Consider the following 19,857-nt stretch of genomic DNA (forward strand, 5'->3'; position numbering starts at 1 on the left):
CTCCAAAGGTTCAGGGCACAGCCTCACAGCAGATGGCTGAATTCCAGGGGGATTTGGTTTCTGCCTGTGGCTGGGAACGCCAGAGCTCAGGGCTCTCTGTGTGAAGCTCTCTAATGAAGGAGCTGCCCTGTCTCTGGCACAGGAACCGTGTGGTCTGGAGCTCCACCGCTCTCTCTGAAGTAACTTCTGAGCCATTGTTCCCACCTGGGCAACGCTGCCTGGTTTTAAGTGCCCCCTGTTAGTTTTTAACAGCTGCATAACTTGACACTTGCTGATCACAGAACCATACCCAGTCACTTCAAAGGCAAGTAATCAGCTTCCAGACAAGGCAACGTGACTGTTAAGACTTGCACAGGGTGTGGAGGACCCCCAAAAGCATTCTCATGGACCTCTGACGGCCCTGTGCATATTCTCTGCTTCCATCTGCCCCCTCAGTGATACAGGTCTTCCACCCTCACAGCCCAAGCCTGAAGGGGCAGGTGTGGGCTCAGACAGCAAAGGACCCTATAAATCCCCATATGTTTAGTTCTTACCAGGGCTGCATTGAAGGCCCATCAGAAGTCTGCCTCTCCTTAGCAGTGTGGTGTGGTTTGCTGGGATGTGGAGCCCCACTCTAACCTGCCTATAGCTTGGTTTATCCAAATGCCAAAGACAAGGAGAGGGGATTGACTTGGGTTTTGTAATTCTTGTGCAGGTAACGACAACCAATCTCCACAGAACGAGTTAGGAAAGGTGAAGAGTGTCAAGAGTTGATTGTCTTTAAGCAGTTTCAAGTGTGAATGAGGCGTTTGGCCATATCTCTCCTACCCCCTATGCAATTGTTATTCTCAGGTTGCAGCTCTGCAATCCTATATTCCCAGATATTGTACTGGAAGGGGAGGCTGCAGCACCCACAGGGACAGGAGGGTGAGCTCTCAGCTTCCTCTAGAGGAAAAAAGGGAGGTTTTCTTAGAAAGTGGGAATCACACTGGGGATTGGAGCCTTCTCATTTGGAAAGTTTGGGAGGAAAGCTGTGGGGGCAGGAAGGCAGTTCAGCAGAGACAGAACGTACCCATGAACCAACGTACGTCTTGCTGCATGGTGGGAAGGAGCTGCATAAACAGGAGAGGAGGGTGTTGGAATTTGGCTACAATTTCCAACTCAGATTTCAGTTCCTGCTAAGTGAGCACGGCTCCTAATAGCTACATTCAGGGTTTAATGCAGGGATCCACCCGCAGAACTTGGAGGCACCGCTTTAAATAGCGACCACGTAGGAGGCAAGAGGGACAGTTGAGTTGAAAAGGTGTCTCTGTGATCACCAGGTCTTTGCTTAGAGACCTGGCCTCGATCCTGCCCGGTTTTAGCAAAGTTCTGTGATGAAATTTTCATTTGGTTTCAGTGGGAAGAGCTGGGATCAGGCCAGGTGCTGTAGCAGCAGAGACCTCGGTGATGGTGCAGTGAGTGTGGCATCTGCCCCGTGGGGCTGGTGACAGCTCAGCCACCCCTGGGACACCCAGGCTGCCCCACAGAACACCCTGGTGTGGGCCTGACTCTCTTGGCCACCTCCTCTGCTCCAAAATCCTGCTGGTGGTGCCCCAAGAAGGTTTCTGGCACGTGCCTCCCCGTGGGTTTCCTGCAAGTGTCCTCTCCCCCTTGGTGGCACAGCACCACCACGAAGAACAAGCTCAAACCAAAAAGACAATCCAAGCATTTTAGCACAAAAAATAATTAAAAAAAAAAAAAAAAAAGCTAACACAAACCAGAAACAACAACTTGCTACCAATGTTCTTGCATTGAACTAAAATAAGATCCCTCTGTCATTAGAGGTCTTGATTCATCAATGGGAACCAAACAGAGATCTACATCTTTGAATGTCTCAGTCAACATATCACCTCAGCATGCATACAGTTTTATTTGTATTCATTGGTTCTGTGGGGAAAATTGTGTATTCCCCTTGTTTAGTCAATGAAAATTGGGGAGCTGTGGGTGGGAGGGATTTTTGTATAAGGCATCATTTTTTTTTTCCTCTGTGTGTGAAGATTTTATGTGTTCATCTACTGATTCCACATATGCTATTATTGTAAATATTTAACATTTCTATTTATTATAGTGTCCCCATTTAAAAAAAAAGAACACTGCTGGCTATGATAATTTAAACGTATGTCATGACCTGTGTTGTATATATTCATGCCACTAGTATGGTTTTTTTTATGTTTAAAGCTGCGTAAATATAGTTTTATACAGTTCCATAATGTTATTGACAGCATAAATCATTTATTTATTGTTAAACCTTTCTTTCATATCTAACAGATAGGGTGTGTTTTACCTGAGATTATTTTATTGTGACATCTACATAGCCTTAATTCTTTATAAAAAAAAAAAAAAAGAGAAAAAAAAAGTCCATTTAGATACTGTATGATGCTTTAATTAACATTCCTTATGAACTTGCTGTTCATGAAGGAGGTTTAGCTTAAAAGCCAAGGTATGAATGTTTCCTTTATGCTTTGCATCTGGAATGAGCCTTGTTCTGGAATGAAAATGCTGCGAGAGAAGCAAAACGCCTACAGGAAAAAAGATAGCAGTAAACCCTGGCAAATGCTGTCCTAACTTACAGTGCTGAACTAAAAGGAGAAAAATAAAATGAAATAAATAAATAAAAGACAAACTGTCCTTAATTCCAAATCTCTGTGAGAAAAACATACTAGTTTTATCTCGTGTAGAGTTTGCAGCCAAATAAGCTTGTAAATAAAGAAAATGCATATGGCTTTAGACAAAGCTCTGTACCTTTCACACACTATTATTTTCCTTAAACACTAATAAATGTTTGGAGTAAGTCTGTGGCTGGGTTTTGTGTAGCTGGAATTGCAGCTGCTGTGAGATAAGGGGTGGGAGAAGCGCTCTGAAGCTGAGCCAGCAGCCGCAGCCAAGCAGGGCTGGGGTGACCTGGCTGCTGGTGCCCCCGGCCAGGCAGTGCCACAGGGACATGGGGACAGAGCCAATCCCCCCTTTAGAGCAGGGCACAGGCTGTGTGCCATTCCCCAGGAGAGGGAGACCTCTCTGCTGATAGCTGGGGCCTTGAGGCAGGAGGGGAGATGCAGAACCAACCCCAGGGTGAAAAGCGGGGAGCAGAAGTCCTGCAGTTCTGCAGCTCAGACAAAGCCCCTCCACCAGGAGGTTTCCCCATGTCTTGGGGTCACTGCAGGCGCCCCATGGCTCTGGGTCGGCAGGGTGAGGCTGGGGCAGGAGCAGGGGTGCACTCCTGGGGTTTGTCCTCACTGCCCTGGTGATCCCAGGTTCCCAAAGCCCTTTGGAGCTGGCACACTGAGCTCAGCCAGGCTGGCTTCAGGCACAGCCCAGCATCCCTGGGAGCATCCCAGAGCAGCGGGGAGGGCATCTGTGGCTGACCACAGCACCTGCCTGCGGCCAAGGTGTTGGCAGCCCCCAAAGCCCGAACCCTGGATTCCAGCCAGACCCATTAGCAAATACAGCAGCAAACCTTGCTGCAAGCTGCAAGAGCTGATAAGATTCGTCCTGCACCTATGAGAGACTCAGTTCATGTCACACAGCCAGCCACCCCTTCAAGATTTTACCCTAAAACCAGAGGACATCTATTTTCACTCCCCACTGACAGCTATTAATAACCTATCAGTAAGCACCAGCCAGTGGCTCTGTGCAGGGATATCACAGGAGCTGTAATTCTCTCTTAAATCACATATTGAAATCTTAGATGCTTACTGGAGTTTCAGCAAAGGAGAAAAGCAAAACCCTAAGGTTTACAAAAAGCAAGCTGCAGAAACAGCCCTTTGTGTTGTCTCCAAAGTCATTTTCATACCATGTCGGGGTGTAGGCAGCAAAGGGATGGGGAAATTATGAGAAAGCACCTCAGAACATAAAGCACGGATTTTTATTTTTTTTTTAAGGCTGCTTGCATGAAAAAGCACATTTTTAACACTCCTTCTGTGGGGTTTAAAAATAACTAATCCAGTTGAAGCCTTTGGATGAGATGGGCTTCACAAGCCTAAATGTGATTTGCAGCAATGTAGGACCTGTAGCATTTCTTTGCCTGTAGGTGCAGCAGCTCTTTATAATCCTGTCATGGACTGTCAAACACCAACGGGAGAGTGCACCCTGCCAGCAGAGCTGTCACAGAATTTGCTGGGATGTGAGCTCAGACCAAGGAATAGCTGGTGTGGACCCTTCGCTGACATTCACCATCCCAGTGCATTTTTTGCTTGCAGGAGCTGCTCCTCACCATGGCTGTGATGCAGCTGAGGTAGCTGCATTCTGCCTCCTCCCCACGATTTCGACCAAAAAAAAAGTTATTTTTCATCTCCTAACATGAAAAATGGTGAGCCTGCATCCTGCTCCCCAAAGTGGCAAATGTTAGTGATGGAGAAAGGACCCCCAGCTCCCCTCAGGGCATCACGTCTCACAAAATAGCACAGTCAGTAACAGAGTGCTGACATTAAAAAGTGCAGAAGCACAGGGAGAAAAAGAAACACTAAAACAGACTGCAGAGCAAGGATTCTGCATTGCACAACCCACTAAAATATGTTTAATACCAGCTACAAGTCTGCTTCGAGGCTGGAGTGATCTTAGTTCAATTTGTTCCGAGTCCCTTTACAAGTGAGGTGAGGAAAACCAAACCCAGAAAATTCAAACTGCAAATGCGCATCCACAGCCAGCTGAACGAAACCCCCCCAGTATTCAAACTTGTGATCCATTTGGACTTATCCTCTTTACGGGCTCCCCTGTCTTGCCTCCCAAAAGAACAAAATTAATTCCAGATATTGGCTTGCTCAGGCATACCAAAACATTTACAAATGTATATGGCAATTTCCATATGTCAGCCCACACGGTGAGCTGAGTCAGAGCCGCTGCCAGCGCTCCTGCCTGCTCTGCCCAGGTTCCCAGGTGTGCCCTTCCCTCCCCTGCTCTGCCTGGAGATGCCAGGAGAGCCCAGGCGGCTCCAGAGCAGCTCCGTGCTGCGTCACGCCTGAGGAATCCGTCCCAGCCATCTGCCCAGGTGAGGGAACAGTTAAAAGCTTGCTGGGAAGCCTCTCAGCAGAGCATTTTCTAAAGCTATTTCCTGACATCTCACCAGAAACACAAATCCCACTCAGTTTTCACTGCTGGTTCTGTTCGTGTTTCCATGCTCCTCTCAGAGACTCTCGCAGGAAAGGCTTCTCTCACACCTGCTCCAGGCACAAATTCTCCTGCCTGTTCCCCCAGGGATGAGTTCAGCTCATCTCCAGCCTCGAGCAAAGCCTGGGCCAGGGTGGGCAGCTGCCCTGTGAGCAGCCAGGGGGGGATTTTGGAGAGGGGATGCAGGAGTTCCTCTGGTGCCTCCCAAAGCCTTTCCCAGGTCCTTCCTGCAGCACCAGCACCAACGGGTCCTGGACGGGGCTGGGGCTAAGCAGAACCTTGTAATTAATGAAATCCTCACCTTTTTTGTTGCTGTAAGTTTTCTAGAGGGGAAGAACCTCCCAGCCAGTTTGAAATGAAAACCTGGTGTCTTTCTTGATTGGGAATGTGAAATGGGAATATCTTTCTCGATTGGGGACTCGAGGGTTAGAGACACGTCAAATTATGGGAAGCTGCAAGGGCTGAGAATTCCTATCTCCAAGAATACTGCCTGTTAGAGCCTTAACCTTTTCTGCAAATACCATCCTCCCCTATAAAAACGTGGCTTGGAGTTGATTTAGAAATTCTTTTCAAGTAAGAAGCCTTTCTCTGCTGCGAGGATCTCCATGTAGATGGAGGCTGTTTTAAGGAATTCTGCTGGAAGGAAGAGCCCCAGGGGCAGTGCTGGATATGCTGCCACACATCTCAGTGGCTCTGGTGACACCGCAGCCACCAGCCCTGAGCAAGAGGAACCTCAGCAGGGCTGAACCCAGGCTGGCTTGGCTGACACAGTGCAGGAGCAGAGTGTCCCCGTGGCACAGGCAGCACCAGCTTCCCACCCCAGTGCCACTGGAAACAGCAGCTCATGGAAAAGCTAAAACCAGGCTGCATCGTAACCCAGCACAGCATCAGCCCTGTGCTAGCTGAGCCATTATGGCATGAAATCCCTGCTAGAAACCCCACTTCCATCTCTCAGATTTTCTGCAGTTTGTAGCTGCTTTTCTATATCCCACAGTCACACCGGGCTACATTTGTCACCCATGAATAATCCCACTTACATTGCAGAGTCTCTTCCTACCCTGGAGAAAAATGCAGTGGGAGGTGTGGGGAAGCTCAGTGAAAGCTGACAGCCAGGAGAGACTGGGAAAGGCCTACAGAGCTCCTTATTTAGATGTCCTATTTTAAGATAAAATGAAGAGGAACTATGCACATTCAGCATTTTGCTAAACTGACATGAAACCAAGTCACTACAAAATCAGTTTGCAGAGGGATGCAGTGCACATGCTTCAAGACTTCTGTAAAATATTATTATTATTTATGATTGCAGCAGCTCCTGGCTGTCAGCAAGCCCCAACCTTGGGGCTACTGATCCGTGTATCACAGGAGAGAACCCTGGCCAAAAACAGGAGAAGGAAACATTTCCCTTTGCCTCCCCATGCAGAAAATGAAACAGTGCCTGCCTGGGCACTCAGCATTAACTGCCTGCACAAGATGCTTTGCAACAGCAATGGCAGGAATTACGTGGTTTTCTCCCACCTACACTTGCTGACCCAAAAGCTGCCACTAACTGGTGATGAGTCTGCAGAAGCTCATTAAAAGGGTTTCAGCCTGCACAGAAAGAGGGATTCAAAGCAGCCAGGATGGCTTGGAGGGGGCAGAGGATGCCCAGGGAGGCTGGAAATGCTCTGCAGCAATAAAGGGCTCCTGAGAGTGCCAGCAGCCCCTGGCAGCAGGGCTGACTCTGCAGATTCCTGGGAAAGGAGATGTGGCTCTGTGTGTGGGACACGGGCTGGGGAGAGCTGGCCACAGGGCTGGGCAACGAGTCTGGGGTAACAATTAAAGGATCTTGGGTTCATCAGAACCTCTAAAACAACCCACTGATAACAACAGCAGTACATTAGGATTGGGCTTTTTCCTAATCACTGAAGCTTCCCTGACTCCACAGGCTTATCAGGGACAGTCTTGTCAAAGCCAGAAAAGAGATGAGGCTGAAAATAATCTGTCCTCAAACTTCCCACGTTCAGCAATGCCTGATCTGAGGCACGGGCTTTTCATGCAGCACTCCCTAAGCACAGACCATTTGCAAACCATGGAAAAGCAGGAAATCCATCCTGCCTCTCCACATAATCCAGAATTGTACAACTCTTTAAGTATGACAAGGATAAGTCTTGAATACTGCTTTTAAAAATCTGCAATAGAGTTTACTAAGGTTTATGACATTATATATCCTATTGCTTGAATTCTGGCCATCCTACACTTCCCTTTTGCCGGTCACATGTCACAGCTTTAGCACAGCCTGGAAAAAAAGGTCAGGCCCTCTCTTTAAAGGAGAAAAGACAGCTGTACCTCCCCAAGGAAAACAGTAGCAGGATGAGACCATTTTGGGGGGAAAAATAGAATAATTATTCTGAGCAATAGCACAGAAATCAAAAACCTGAAGGGGTGGAGTGAGAAGGGAGCAGAGACAGTAGTGAGAACATGGGATGACGCCAGTTCAGCACATAAACTCATTTAGGAGCTTGCTTGGAACAAGCTGTTCTTAGGGCACTGCCAGACTGACCAGACAAGAACAGATTTCAGCCCAATTGACCAACAAGCTGGTCAAACCCTCTCTCGTGCCACTGCCAGCCAACCTTGTAAACACTGAGGGTCAGATAAACATCCAAATGTTGCAATTTATTGGATTCACATTCCTCTGGCGATTCACCTATGTTTTCTTCTGTCGGGACAAAGGGTTGTGGGCAGCTCAAAGGAGGATCATGTTCTCCACCAGCACGAGGCACAGGCAGGGCAGAGAGGGCAGAGGATGAAATGGGAAGCCCAGATTTTATAGGAAAAATAAAATCTCCAGTGCAACACCCATCCTTATCTTTGAATTAAGAATGCAAGTATTGCTCTATCTTAGCAATTCTTTACGGTACAAGAAAATGAGTGAACTGAAAACCCTTTCAGGGTTCACAAAAGCAGTGAGGGCTCACTTTGGAGCCCCATCAGCAGGGCAAGGAGGGCTTTTGCAGGGCTCTGGGGCAGGCACGTCGTGTGCCCACAGCGCAGCAGCAGCAGCACGGCGCTGACGCACGGTCACTGCAGGGACACACATGAAAGGCAGGGTCAGCCCAGTCCAGGAGATGCCCCAGCCCCACACGAGGCCCTGGCTGCCCACAGGTGCAGCTGCAGCCGTAGTAAGGCTTGCACAACCCCTGCTCCAATACGCTGCAGGGCACACACCCCCGCGCTCACAGTTCAGTCCTCCGGCAGGAAAACAGCAGGGCCAGAGCCAGGGACCCTCCTGTGGCACTGGCAAGGCCACTCTGGTGTCACAGGAGGGCTGGTGCCTCCAGTCTGCCACTGGGATAAACCAAAAATTATTCTGATTGCAATCTTACAGCCCGCGAAACAGCAGCACAAATTTGGCCCTGGTTTCTCTTTATCACACAGGTGAAATTGCCACCAAAACACAGGAAGGACAACCCCACTATTTACAGGCTTTAGAAATAATTGCTAAAGCCCATCCAGGGTGAGAAAAAAAACCAGTGGGGGTATTTGCCAATATCTCCATATCCCTAGAGAACAGAGATCCATTCCCTGCAGGGTCAGGGTGGGACTGGATCAGCCCCACAGGAAAAATCCCCTCTGCCTTGTGCCCTTCAACAGCTCCCAAAGACAGGGCAAGGATTCAGCAGAGAGAGGCCCTGGAGCACTGCTGTGCTATTTTATTTCTGGCTTTGAACTGCCAGGGTTCCTGGCTGTGGTGTCACTCACTCCAGGTGGATTTTCCTGGGTCTCTGCTCCAGCCAGCAGCACTGGGAAGCTCCGGTGCCTGCTTTCCATCTGACAGCAGCACAGCTGAACCACAGGGATGCAGAACTAATCCTGGGGAGAGGGGAGCCAGAAAGGGATTCCAGCAACGCAAAAACCAGAGGGAAATGCTGCAGTCTGTGATCAGTATCTGTGACCCTTCATTTTCCAAGAAGTAGCGATGATAAGGCAGCTCTGCCCAGGTGAAAGATATCAGCAGGGCTAATTGTGGCTGGGCAGGCTGGTTCTCATGGCAGTGCTGTTATCTCCCTGGATTCCAGCTCCCAGCAGCTGCTGTCACTGCTCAGAATATCCAGCAGCACAGAGAGAGAGAGGAAGAGAAGGGGGTAGAAAAGAGAGAGGAAAAAATGAGGAGAAAGAGAGAGGCAAGGAACAAGTGGAAGGGAAAGTGTAAGAACAGAGAAGGCAGAAAGGGGAGGAACAGAGAAGATGTGGAAAGATGAGAAGGCAAATGGGGACTCTGAGCTGCTCCACAATTCCCTCTCACAGGGGTTTCAAGGGAGTGGAGCTGACAAATTGCTGGCTGTGGGTGTATTTCAAGAGGCAAACTCAGCTCGACCCTTCCCTGAGGACAACCATCCTCTGCAAGGAGAGACTGTGTGGAAGGCAAGGGAGTGAAGAAATCACTCCGGAGACATTACTAATGAGCTGCTAATGAGGCTCAGCCTGTGCACACAGGGGAGGCTGCTCTGGTCCCCAAAAAACACCCCAAGAGCCAAAGGATGTGTCTGTCCAGCGGGAAGGCAAAGCCAAGGGATGTGCCTGTCCAGCAGGAAGGCAAAGCCAGCACACACAACTTTGTGTCCACTGCCACCACATCCTGCTATTCCTGCACCCATTCTCTGTTCCCTCATCCCACCCAGCTCCCAGATTTTGGGCAGCCCAGCACCAAGCAGGAGGGAGCTGTGGGCACTGGTGCCCAGCACAGCCCAGCAGGGAACGTGCTGTGCCCGTGCTCGGCCAGCTGGACCCGTCAGACCTGCTGCAGGTGGCCCTGATGATTATTACCCATTATTACCCTCCTCAAACCAGGTAAATACATGGTACAGGAGTCCCTGGGCCGAGGAGGCGACGCTGGGGAGAGCCACAGCAAAGGATGAAAGGAGCAAAGGTGAGAAGTGACTGGCCCAAAACCACGTAGCACAGCAGCAGCGCCTGGCAGGGCACAGAAAGGGTTTGTTGCCAAAATACAGGTGTCAGGAGCCAGCTGATATGGGTTTTGTTTCCCAAGACATTCAGCTGGGGCTCCAGGTATGGCCCAGGGTGCTGGTGGCTTCCTCAGGGCCAAGCAGGGCTCCTGAATTGACAAATTAACCCAGAGCAGTGCGGGGTGTCCCAGCTCTGCCCATGCCAGGCTGCAGCTCTGGGCACTGGGAAGACATCCCCAGCAGAATCCTTAAGCTCAAAAAAGTCCAAACCCCTCACAACAACTCTTAGAGCTCCAGGAATAAATGTCAGGAGGGTGAGAGCAGAAAATAAGAAATCCTCCCCAGTGGAGGGATGCCAACAATGCCAACAAAAGCAGTGCCAGGCTGAAAATACCTGCTGGGTCATGCACGGGCAGCCAGTGGGGCTCCTGGTGGAGATGTACATTAAATTATTACAGTTTAGGGCTTTTTTCATTTTGCCTTCTTGAATTTAAAATAACATCAGAAATAGAATCAAAGTTATACCGTCATGTCTCAAAATCCTTTGCACTACAGGGAAAAATTGCACAAATTATACATGATGAGAACGTTTTAAAGGAAAGTCAAACTGCTGAGATGGTGGAAGCGACACACCATGACCCGAACGTGGCAAAAAACTCAACAAATTTTGAGGAAAATAACTTTTACTGCAAATACAGAAAAAATTATCAGAATTGTTCATTCTGATTTATTTAATTAATTTGAGTGGGGTACTTTATCATTCAGGCGTTAATTAATGAATTGAAAAGCAGGAAAGTTTATTTTCCATTTCTAGTCATCAGAAAGTCCAAAATATATTCTACCACTAAAACTGTGAAGACCTTGACCGGCAAAAATACTTCTTTTCACTCCCTACTTAAAAATTCCGTCAACAAATCAGCTTTATACACAGAACAGGCCTTTATACTCTTTATTTTTCATCTGTAGTTGACACATTAGACAGTTTAATTTAGATAATAATTCCTTCTCATTTCTTTTCTGATTTTCCATTTCAATCCTGATAAATTTCATAAACCATGAAAGAAAACAAAAAAAAAAGGGAAACAAATTTTTTAAAAAATATACGCGGCATAATTTTCTTATGGAATAAATAATCCTACTGAAAATCTGAATAAATGCCTGATAAGTGGGACAAGGTAAATGTGTACAGGTATGGGAAATCCAGAACAAATTTTATGCAGTTGTTTAAGGTTCTGAGTGACATTCTCTGGTCAACCACAGCAGCCCAGTTTAGGATCCCTACAGGATTTTGGTGAGGGTCACCACTCCTGGAGCAAAACCTGCCCCATGAGACCCACACCTCCATCTCAGGAGGGGTTTGGTACGTAAACTGAAACCATTGGCAAAGGTCAGTTTGTCCCCCACAAAAAAACCAAAAAAAAAAACCCCAAAAAAACCAAAAAGAAAGAAGAAAAAAAAAAATTAAAAAACCCCCAAAAAACAAAAACAAAACAAAAACAAAATAAATAGGAAAATTAATAAATAAATAAACCAAGTTTTAAGACTGGAGAGCTGCAAGTGCAGCCTGTCCTGTCCCCAAGGTGGGGAAACAGGGGCAGTAATATCCTAAATTGCTGCCAAGAGATTCCCCAGAGCCCATCAGGCAGGAAATCTGTCTACGAAGCATGAACCAGGATCCCTGCAAGGAAGTCCTGGGACAGGACTGGGATTCGAAACTGGAAAATCTTGATTTAAATCACGATAACATCAGTGCATCCCCTGGCTGTGGAGCAGCCCCACGCCCGAACCTCCCCTCCTGCGCAGGTGAGGAGAAGGCACAGCACCGTGGCAAAGGTGGGGGAGGGTCCCCCCATCCCATCCTGCCCCGACACCCCCACATCTGTGGGGCACAGGAGGTGTGGGAGCATCCCCAGGGATCCCATTTTCCCTGGAAGGGAGGGCAGGAGCATCCCCAGCTCTGCCAGCAGCTCCTGCAGCTTTGGGAGGGGAGGAAGAGGAGGAGGAGGAGGAAGAGGAGGAGGAGGAGGAGGCCGCGGCCCCCAGCAGCAGCGCCCACCCACGCTCCTCTCCAGAGCCACAATTCCCGATTCTGCAGCACCATCTTCAGCAAGAGGGAGGAAAACCCCTTGTGCAGGAGCTGCGGTTCCAGGCAGCAGCAAAACCCCAACGGATGGGAGCTCTGGGGCAGGGTGGGATTTCTGCCAGCCCAGAAAAACCCCGGCACATCCAAACTGGGGAACGGTCTGTGGGATTTGGTGGTTTATTGTTACACTGCACTCACAGCCCCTTGTCTGACTGCAGAAGTGCAGCTTTGCGCGGCTGAGCACCCAGCTAAAATCAAATTATCTGCCAAATTCTCTCCCTGGGTCTGCTCCCAGCAGCCTGCCCTGCACAGCCACATCCACCACAGGAAGGAAATGCGAAACAAATGTGATTTGCTCAGAGTCTAAAAAGTCAAATATGGCCCCACAGCCTCTAACACATTGTCCCCAGTCCTAGAATTCCCTCCCATGTGGATTTAGGGCATTAGGAAAGACAAAAAAAAAGCCTTTCACACTCTCCTGCCTTCCAACTGCTGATGGGGACAGGACATAGAGCAGCTGGAGATTTATAATTTGTTTAAATTGACACTCCTAGTTAGGTCTCCTCATTTCTGGAGAGGAGCTCACTTTTCTCCTCCCAGTATCCAGTTTCTCATAGAACTCTGAGGGTAACAGCAGAGGAGGTGCAAGGACTTGAAATAAAAATAATATTAATTTAGAACCTCCAAAAAATGGATGTTGGGCTCTGAAACAGTGGAAAGTTGATATTAACTATAAGTAAACTCTGAGATATTATTTCAAGAGCTATTTTAGTAAAAGAAAATAAAATTTAGATAAGGCTATTTTCAGGAAAGTTACGCTCAGACCACTTCTGTCAGTAGTTCTGAAGTTAGTTGCATTTTTTAGGAGAAATATAATCCAAATTGACCAAAATTACCTGCCACTAATACATGAGATATTTTAAATTCTCCATTAATAGAAAAGCAGAGCAATGGGCTGCGGGGAGGGAGAGCAAAGCTCATCCTTTTACACACTCAGGATCTGGCCCTTGGTGTCAGGCAGGGTGGGTGGACACAAAAACTCATTTCCACAGAAGGAAAAGCAGAGGAGGGTGAGAACAGCCCCGTGTCAGGTGTTGACTCTCAAAGGTGAAGCTTTGACTCCTTTTGGCAGCACCAACCCCTCCCACCCAGCCCCAGCTCAGTCTGTGAGCAGCGCTGGGACAGGAGCGCAAATTCTGTGGATTCGGAGACACAGATTCTAGTCGGGGTGACCAAAATTTTAATTTGTCACGTTATCGGGGTGGCAGTTTGTTCCTGTCTTTTTAATTCATAAATTCTGTTGTCCTGTGAGGTGCAGAGCTGCAGCTCCCCCAGCCCTCATCCGTCCCTCCCTGCAGTTCCTTTCTGCTTTCACTTGAAGGCAACCTTGCGCTGCTCATGGGCACAGAGAGGGGCTGGGAAGCACTGCAGAGTGGAGGAAATGCATTTACACAAAATTCCCAGTGCCTGGCAGAAGGCTCACATAATACAAATCTGCATGCAAACCCTGAGGTAAGAAATGCTGGCTTAGAAATGCCGTGGAATGGACAGACATTGTTGAGAAACTGAACCAGAAACAAGTTTCAAAGGATGGCCTTGCAAAAAAGACTGGATGCTTTAGAGAAATAGAACTGTGGAAGATGCATTGTGGTAAGACCCATGAGGGGTAATTTTAAATTATTAGCTTTAAAGCATTTAGAGCATAGTGTGACTAAAGCTAATAAGCCAAGAAACACTTATCATGTAATCAAAAAATAATTAGCTTCTGATTGTAATAGTGTAAATTATATCTGTATTATCTCACCCTTCACATGAGACTAAAAATAGAATAAAAGTTTTTTTAAAACACCTCTCAGCTGCCCCATCTCTAAGTCAGTAAAAAGCAAAATCCAACAGCAGGGATGCCAATGATAATGAGCAGCAGGGAACCCAAAATCCCAGGGTGGCTCAGGCTGGAGGGATCACAGAGGGTCCCTGGTGCCACCTCCTGCTCCAGCAGGGCCAGTCCAGGGCACAGCAGGGTCCAGCCTGCTCTGCCATGAGCCCTCAGAGCCCCTCTGGGCCCTGCTCAGGGCTGGCACTGCCCAGAAAAAGGCTTTTCCTCAAATCCAGGTGGAATTTTCTGGGATCAATTCCTGCCCATTCCTCTTGTCCCACTGCTGGCCCCACAGAAGCTCTCCCTCCCCTCCCAGGTGTTAACAGGGCTCAGACACAGGGGAAAACAGCTTAATTCATTGTATAAAATCTGATTAATCAATATTTGAACAGTGCTGGTTTTCCATGCACCTCCTCTGAAGGAGTTTAACCCCTCTGTGCCCACAGCCTTGCAAGGATCAGCAGCTGCAGGGGAACAAACACCCCCAGCCTTGGCTCCTCTCCTCACCTAAAGCACCAACAGCGACCACGACAGCAGGGACAGCTCAGTCTGAGTGGGGCCAGCACCAGCTGCAGAGTGGGATATTCCCTAATCAGCTGTCCCCAAGGAATTTTATCCCTGGATCCTCCTGGAGCTGCTTATCGGGGCCATTAGTGAACTTGTGAGGGACAGGTGAGATACAGCAGGCAGGCAGAGGGCAGAGGCACTGCCTGTCCTCAAAGCAGGGGCTGAGAGCAGCCAGCAGTCGCAGACCTGTCTGTGGTGCCAGGAAAAAGCACCAGGAGAAAAAAAAAAAATACCTGAAGAAACCAAAATGAACAGCAGGGCCTGGGAAATGGTCAGCGGAGAGTGGTGGTGGGGTTTGTGCAGAGGAAAAGAGAAAAAGGAGATGAAATACAGAAGAATTTAAGAGTCCAAGATTTTCAATTTGGCTTTTCCATTAATTTCAGGGAACAGACACGTTGGTAAATTGCACACATCCACTTCTTGACACTGCTTTGGAAGGAGCAGCCAATAACATTAGTGTGCATGAAGCTGCATTTATGAAACCACTCCTCAAAGCAGAGCAGTATTTCACATTTTCTTCCTTTCCTTCTGCTCAAAATGACCATCTGGCAACAGATTTTCTGGAAGGAAGCCTTTTCTCTGGTTTCTGTTTGGGGACAAACCTGTGCCAACTTCCAGCAGTTCATGGGATTTAGGGATGCAGAATATAGCTCTCCTCTGAAACGTGCGTGGGCTTGGAGTCAAATTCAGACAGTGAAAAGATCTGGTGTGAAGCAAGCTGTGGGTTGCAGTACAATTTTCTCTCTGTGCATGCCATGTGCCAAACTGGGGAGATTTGTATCCCTTTCCCTGCAGTCTCAGGCCAAATGGTAAATTCTGGATATTATCCCCAGTTATTTTACCTGCCCTAAGCACATCAAATTTGCCTGAAGTCTCATTTAAAACTCCAAGGAACTTTCATTTGGAACTGAGAGATGCAAGATCCTGCTCAGATTTAGCAGGCACAATTACAGTCAATTAAATTTTCTTTAAAAATAGAATAAAATATCTCTTCAAGAAGCCAAGAGGTCTCAGGGACAAAACTTCCCATTTCAGGAGTGAAGGACTGTCCTAAAGGAAGAACAATTCTCCCTGCACTCATTTTAGAAGAGACATCTGAAACTATTAAGAGCTGAACTGTCTTGCCTGAGCTGAGCCATCATTGCACGCAGAAGAGACACAGGCAGGGGAAAAAAGGCTCCTCTGATGACCTGCACTGCCTCTGAAACCATCCAGCCCCAGTTCCACCCAGTGTGGGGGCAGAGGAGAGGAAATGAAACCTAATTCCCGGCTTGGAAACTTCAGGCCGGATTTCTGATCTTTTTTCCAAATGCCAGAGCTCTGAAACCTGGCTGTGTCCATCTGGGATGGGCAGGGAGCTGCACCCCAGGGCCTGGGAGGGCATCAGCAGGAGGGAGAGCTGGGTCACCAGGCAGGGGACATCCCCATGGATCCCTAGGGAATGCCACCGGCCTCCCCTTATTCCTCAGAAAAGTCTCCAGGAAACCCTCATTGAATAAAACTTTTTTTTATTTTCTTAAAGGTTTTGTCTTTCTGTGTCTAAAATTTGGATGGCTGGTCTTGGAGGGTGTTATTTTGATGGATCAAAAATAACTTGGCTTTTATTGCTTGGAGATAAAATGTGGAGAAAAAAATATCTCCAAGGAAAGAGGTTTGTGTCTGAGTAGAGGGAAATTGTGCCTTTGTGAACGCAATGAAATGCAAAAATGGACATCAAAACCTGGGGAAAACTAATTACTTTGTACAATTCCTCTCAGCTGTAACCGTCCCCACTTTTATTGCCATTTATCACATCTACATCACCCAGTTGCACGGCCAAGGGATGCCATTTGTCAGGAAACCTCCCCTCACAGCTTTCATTGCTCCCAAGGGAGCTCCAGCCCATTGAGGAGCCCCTGGGTGTTTGCAGGAGCACAGCATTGCAGGGAACACTCTCAGCTGCTTTTAACACACACAAAAATCAAATGGTCAGGCTAAGAAACTCCATCAAGGCATTCACATCCAGCAGGTTGGGGAAACTGAGTGAATTTGTGGCTCCAGCTGACAAGAAAGGACCGAGCACCTCCCTCGCTTGGCCTGGCTGTATTTCACCAGATTTTAGAGCAGAGGAAGCCTCAGTTCCCCGTCTGTGGGCACAGATAACAGGCAGCATTACCTGCTAAATGCAGACAGCAGCAGGAGAAGCTGCTTGGCCTGCCAGAAGCTCTGAGCTGGCTCCCCAGACAGCTGTCAGCTCCTGGGACACGCCAGCTGTGCCTCGGCTGCCCCACACCTCAATCTGCTGCCCGTGTCAAATGTCCCCTTTCCCCAGGTCTGCAGGGCTCACAAAACAGAGGATCCAGACAGGGCTTTATCTCAGTGACAACTTTTTCTGAAATCAGTGGGGAAAAACACGTCCAGCTCTTGCCAACAAAGATCTCCCCCAGCCATTGGCACCGCCAGCCCCGGTTACGTGGCTTCCCAAGCAGCACAAGGGATGACAGATTCATATTAATTCCAGTCAGCAAATGGATTATAAATACTCCCCCAGCCAGTTGCCACCTGATAGGACTGTCCTTGAGTCCTCCAATTGTGGAAGGGACTTGTCAACTCTAAATTTACCCACCAGAATGTATTGTATAAAACATAATACTCTGTCATCCTTGGTAGACACTTGTGCTGCAGCCCGGCGTGGATTAGACCAGAAACTGCTGGTTCCATCAGACAGACAGACATCTCACTACTGCTTATCTGCAGCCTTGGATGGCAGGGAGGAGGAGAAGGGGATGGGTTTGACAGGGTGCCTTGGTGCCCCAGCCATGGAGTTGCCACAGAGCTCGCATCGAGTCTGAGTCAAGCAAGTGATCAAAAGGCAGCCCCACCTCACACCTTGCTGATGAGGTAACAGCTCCTGTTCCTCAGGATGGCCTTTCCCAGCAGGAAAATGTCCCACCAGCCCTGATAAAAGTGAAGCCACTCCAGGATGGGGTGTCCCAAAGCAGACAGAGCTGATATGGACAGGCTGAGATAGCATTGCCTGTAAAGAGCAGGAGGGCAGGATGCTGCAAGCTTGTACAAATGGAGCGTTCACTTGGAGAACTGTAATTAGATGGGTTTAAACTTACAAAATGGAAAGTAAACAAAAAGCAAGCTGGAGCTCCACTTTTTCTGGCTTTAGAATGGTCCAAGTGCCTGCAGGTGGAGCAGATGCACGTGTTGGTGGCACCTGTCTGAACAAATTTTCTCATCCCAGAGAAAGGGGCTGCCTGAGTGGGAGGACAGTTTGTAAACCATCAGATCAGGGCATTTACCCAAGAAAAATCTCCTTTTTTTCCCTCTGTTTCTTGTTCACGCACAAAAGCTTTCCAAACTGGCCAGCTGGAGAAGCCTCTCATCCCTGGCTCTCCACCTAATGGAGACTTGACTGATATTTCCATTATTTTCACTTACTAAACACTTTTTAGCAGCTGAGCCAAAAGGCACCTGGCTCTTTTTGGAACCTGTATCTACCTGCTTTATTTGGAAAACCTCGGGTAGAGCAAGGCTGGAAAACAATGCACCAGAAAAATCCCAAGGATTTTTGCTTTGAGTGACTGTAACACATCTGTGCATTCAGGAAAATATTTCACCTTTGCACCAGGACCAGGAATTTTTCTTATCTACATGAGAATCACCTAAACATAACCAAGTTTCCCTCCATTTAACAGCAATTTCTCCAGGCTTTCTCCATGCCTGGAATGCTGTAGCATCTTTTAACCTCCAAAATTCTTTTCATTCACGCTGCAACAGTGTCACATGGAGTACCCCAAATTCATGGATGCTTTTAACCTCACACTCTGTACCTTAAATCCAGGGCTGAAATTCTTGGTTATTTCCTCTCCACGTGTGGGATAGGCAAAGGAAAAGCTCTCACACCTTCTGACCACTTGGGCACCCTCAAAATGAAGGAAAAACTGAAAAACTGAAAGTTCAGGATCTTGCTGTGGAACAAAGCTGGGAGCTCAGCAACAGGGATAAACCTAAATATTGAATTGTTACTTTGCTGCGCAAGCACTGTGCAGCCTGTGCACTTTGGGACACTCTGGCTTTAGGGGGGAGAGGCAGAGCTGAAATAAACCCAAAAGCCTGACAGGGAATGTACACAACAGAGTCACATCCTGAGTGCTGGGGGCCTGGCTCTGCAGCTCACACCACGTCCCTTTCCCCTCACGTGTGATACACATTAAAAGTAGCTCAGGGTGACTCCAGTCATACAAGGGGCTTTTTCAAAATGAGGATTTTCTCCAGGGCCAGTGGAGCTTACAATAAAAATGTGCACAGAGACAGCAGCATTTACTGCCCTCAAAACCAAGAGCAGAAATCCCTATTGCAGGACATTTTATCCCGCTGGAACTTTAATCCAGCTAATGCTAACAAGTGGTTCAGAATAAATGTGCTGGGAATGAGGACGGGAATGGGAACAGGAATCTCTTCCCATTAGATCTCCACCATGGAGTTATCCCTGTTCTCCTGCCCAGCACCAAAATCCTGAGCACCAGGGAGGATCAGCCTGCAGAGCTTTCCCATCCCTGATGAAATTCAATTCACGTTGGGATTTTCTGCTCTGTTCTGCCACAGCTTCCATCACCTTCAGTGCAGAGCGCTGCCTGAATGTGAGCTACTGGATCAGGTTCATGTTTTGTAAATATTATTGTTCTTCCATGAACTTTGGCATCAATGAGAGTGAAGCTGGAGAGGCTGGAATATGACACAAGGCTTTGGGGCTTGGCGCTGTTATTTGTCCATTTTTTAAAAAGTGGGGAGGGATAAGGAAAAGGATAGTTTAGAATTGTGGTTAAACACTTTTTTTTTTCTCTCTAGAGACATTGAGGATTTTGGCTTTGCTTTGTTTATTCTTCCCTGGGACTAAGTAAAGCCATATTTTTAAACATAGGACATCGCCCCCTTTCCTTTTATATGCTGAAATCCTGAAAGTTGCTCTAGACAGGGCTCAGGCTGCTCTGGCTACTTGGAGCCAAATGCATCTTTCAGAGTGTTTTCTTGTGGCCTAAGAACATATTTATTTTTTCAGTCATTCCACTTTGATGTACCCTTGTTCACTTTCCAGGGGCAGATCAGTTTCAGGATTTTTTTTCTTTTAAATCACAATATGTCAATAAAATTTCTAATTTTCCACCTCAATTCTGTTATGAAAGTTCAATCACATGAGAGATCCTTATAATTCAGCTATTTAAAATTTGATCAGCACTTTAGGATCTCATTGAATTAGTGCTTCAATATTT

This window comes from Ammospiza caudacuta, chromosome 16 (genome assembly GCF_027887145.1).
Source record: "Ammospiza caudacuta isolate bAmmCau1 chromosome 16, bAmmCau1.pri, whole genome shotgun sequence".
Lineage (NCBI taxonomy): Eukaryota > Metazoa > Chordata > Aves > Passeriformes > Passerellidae > Ammospiza > Ammospiza caudacuta.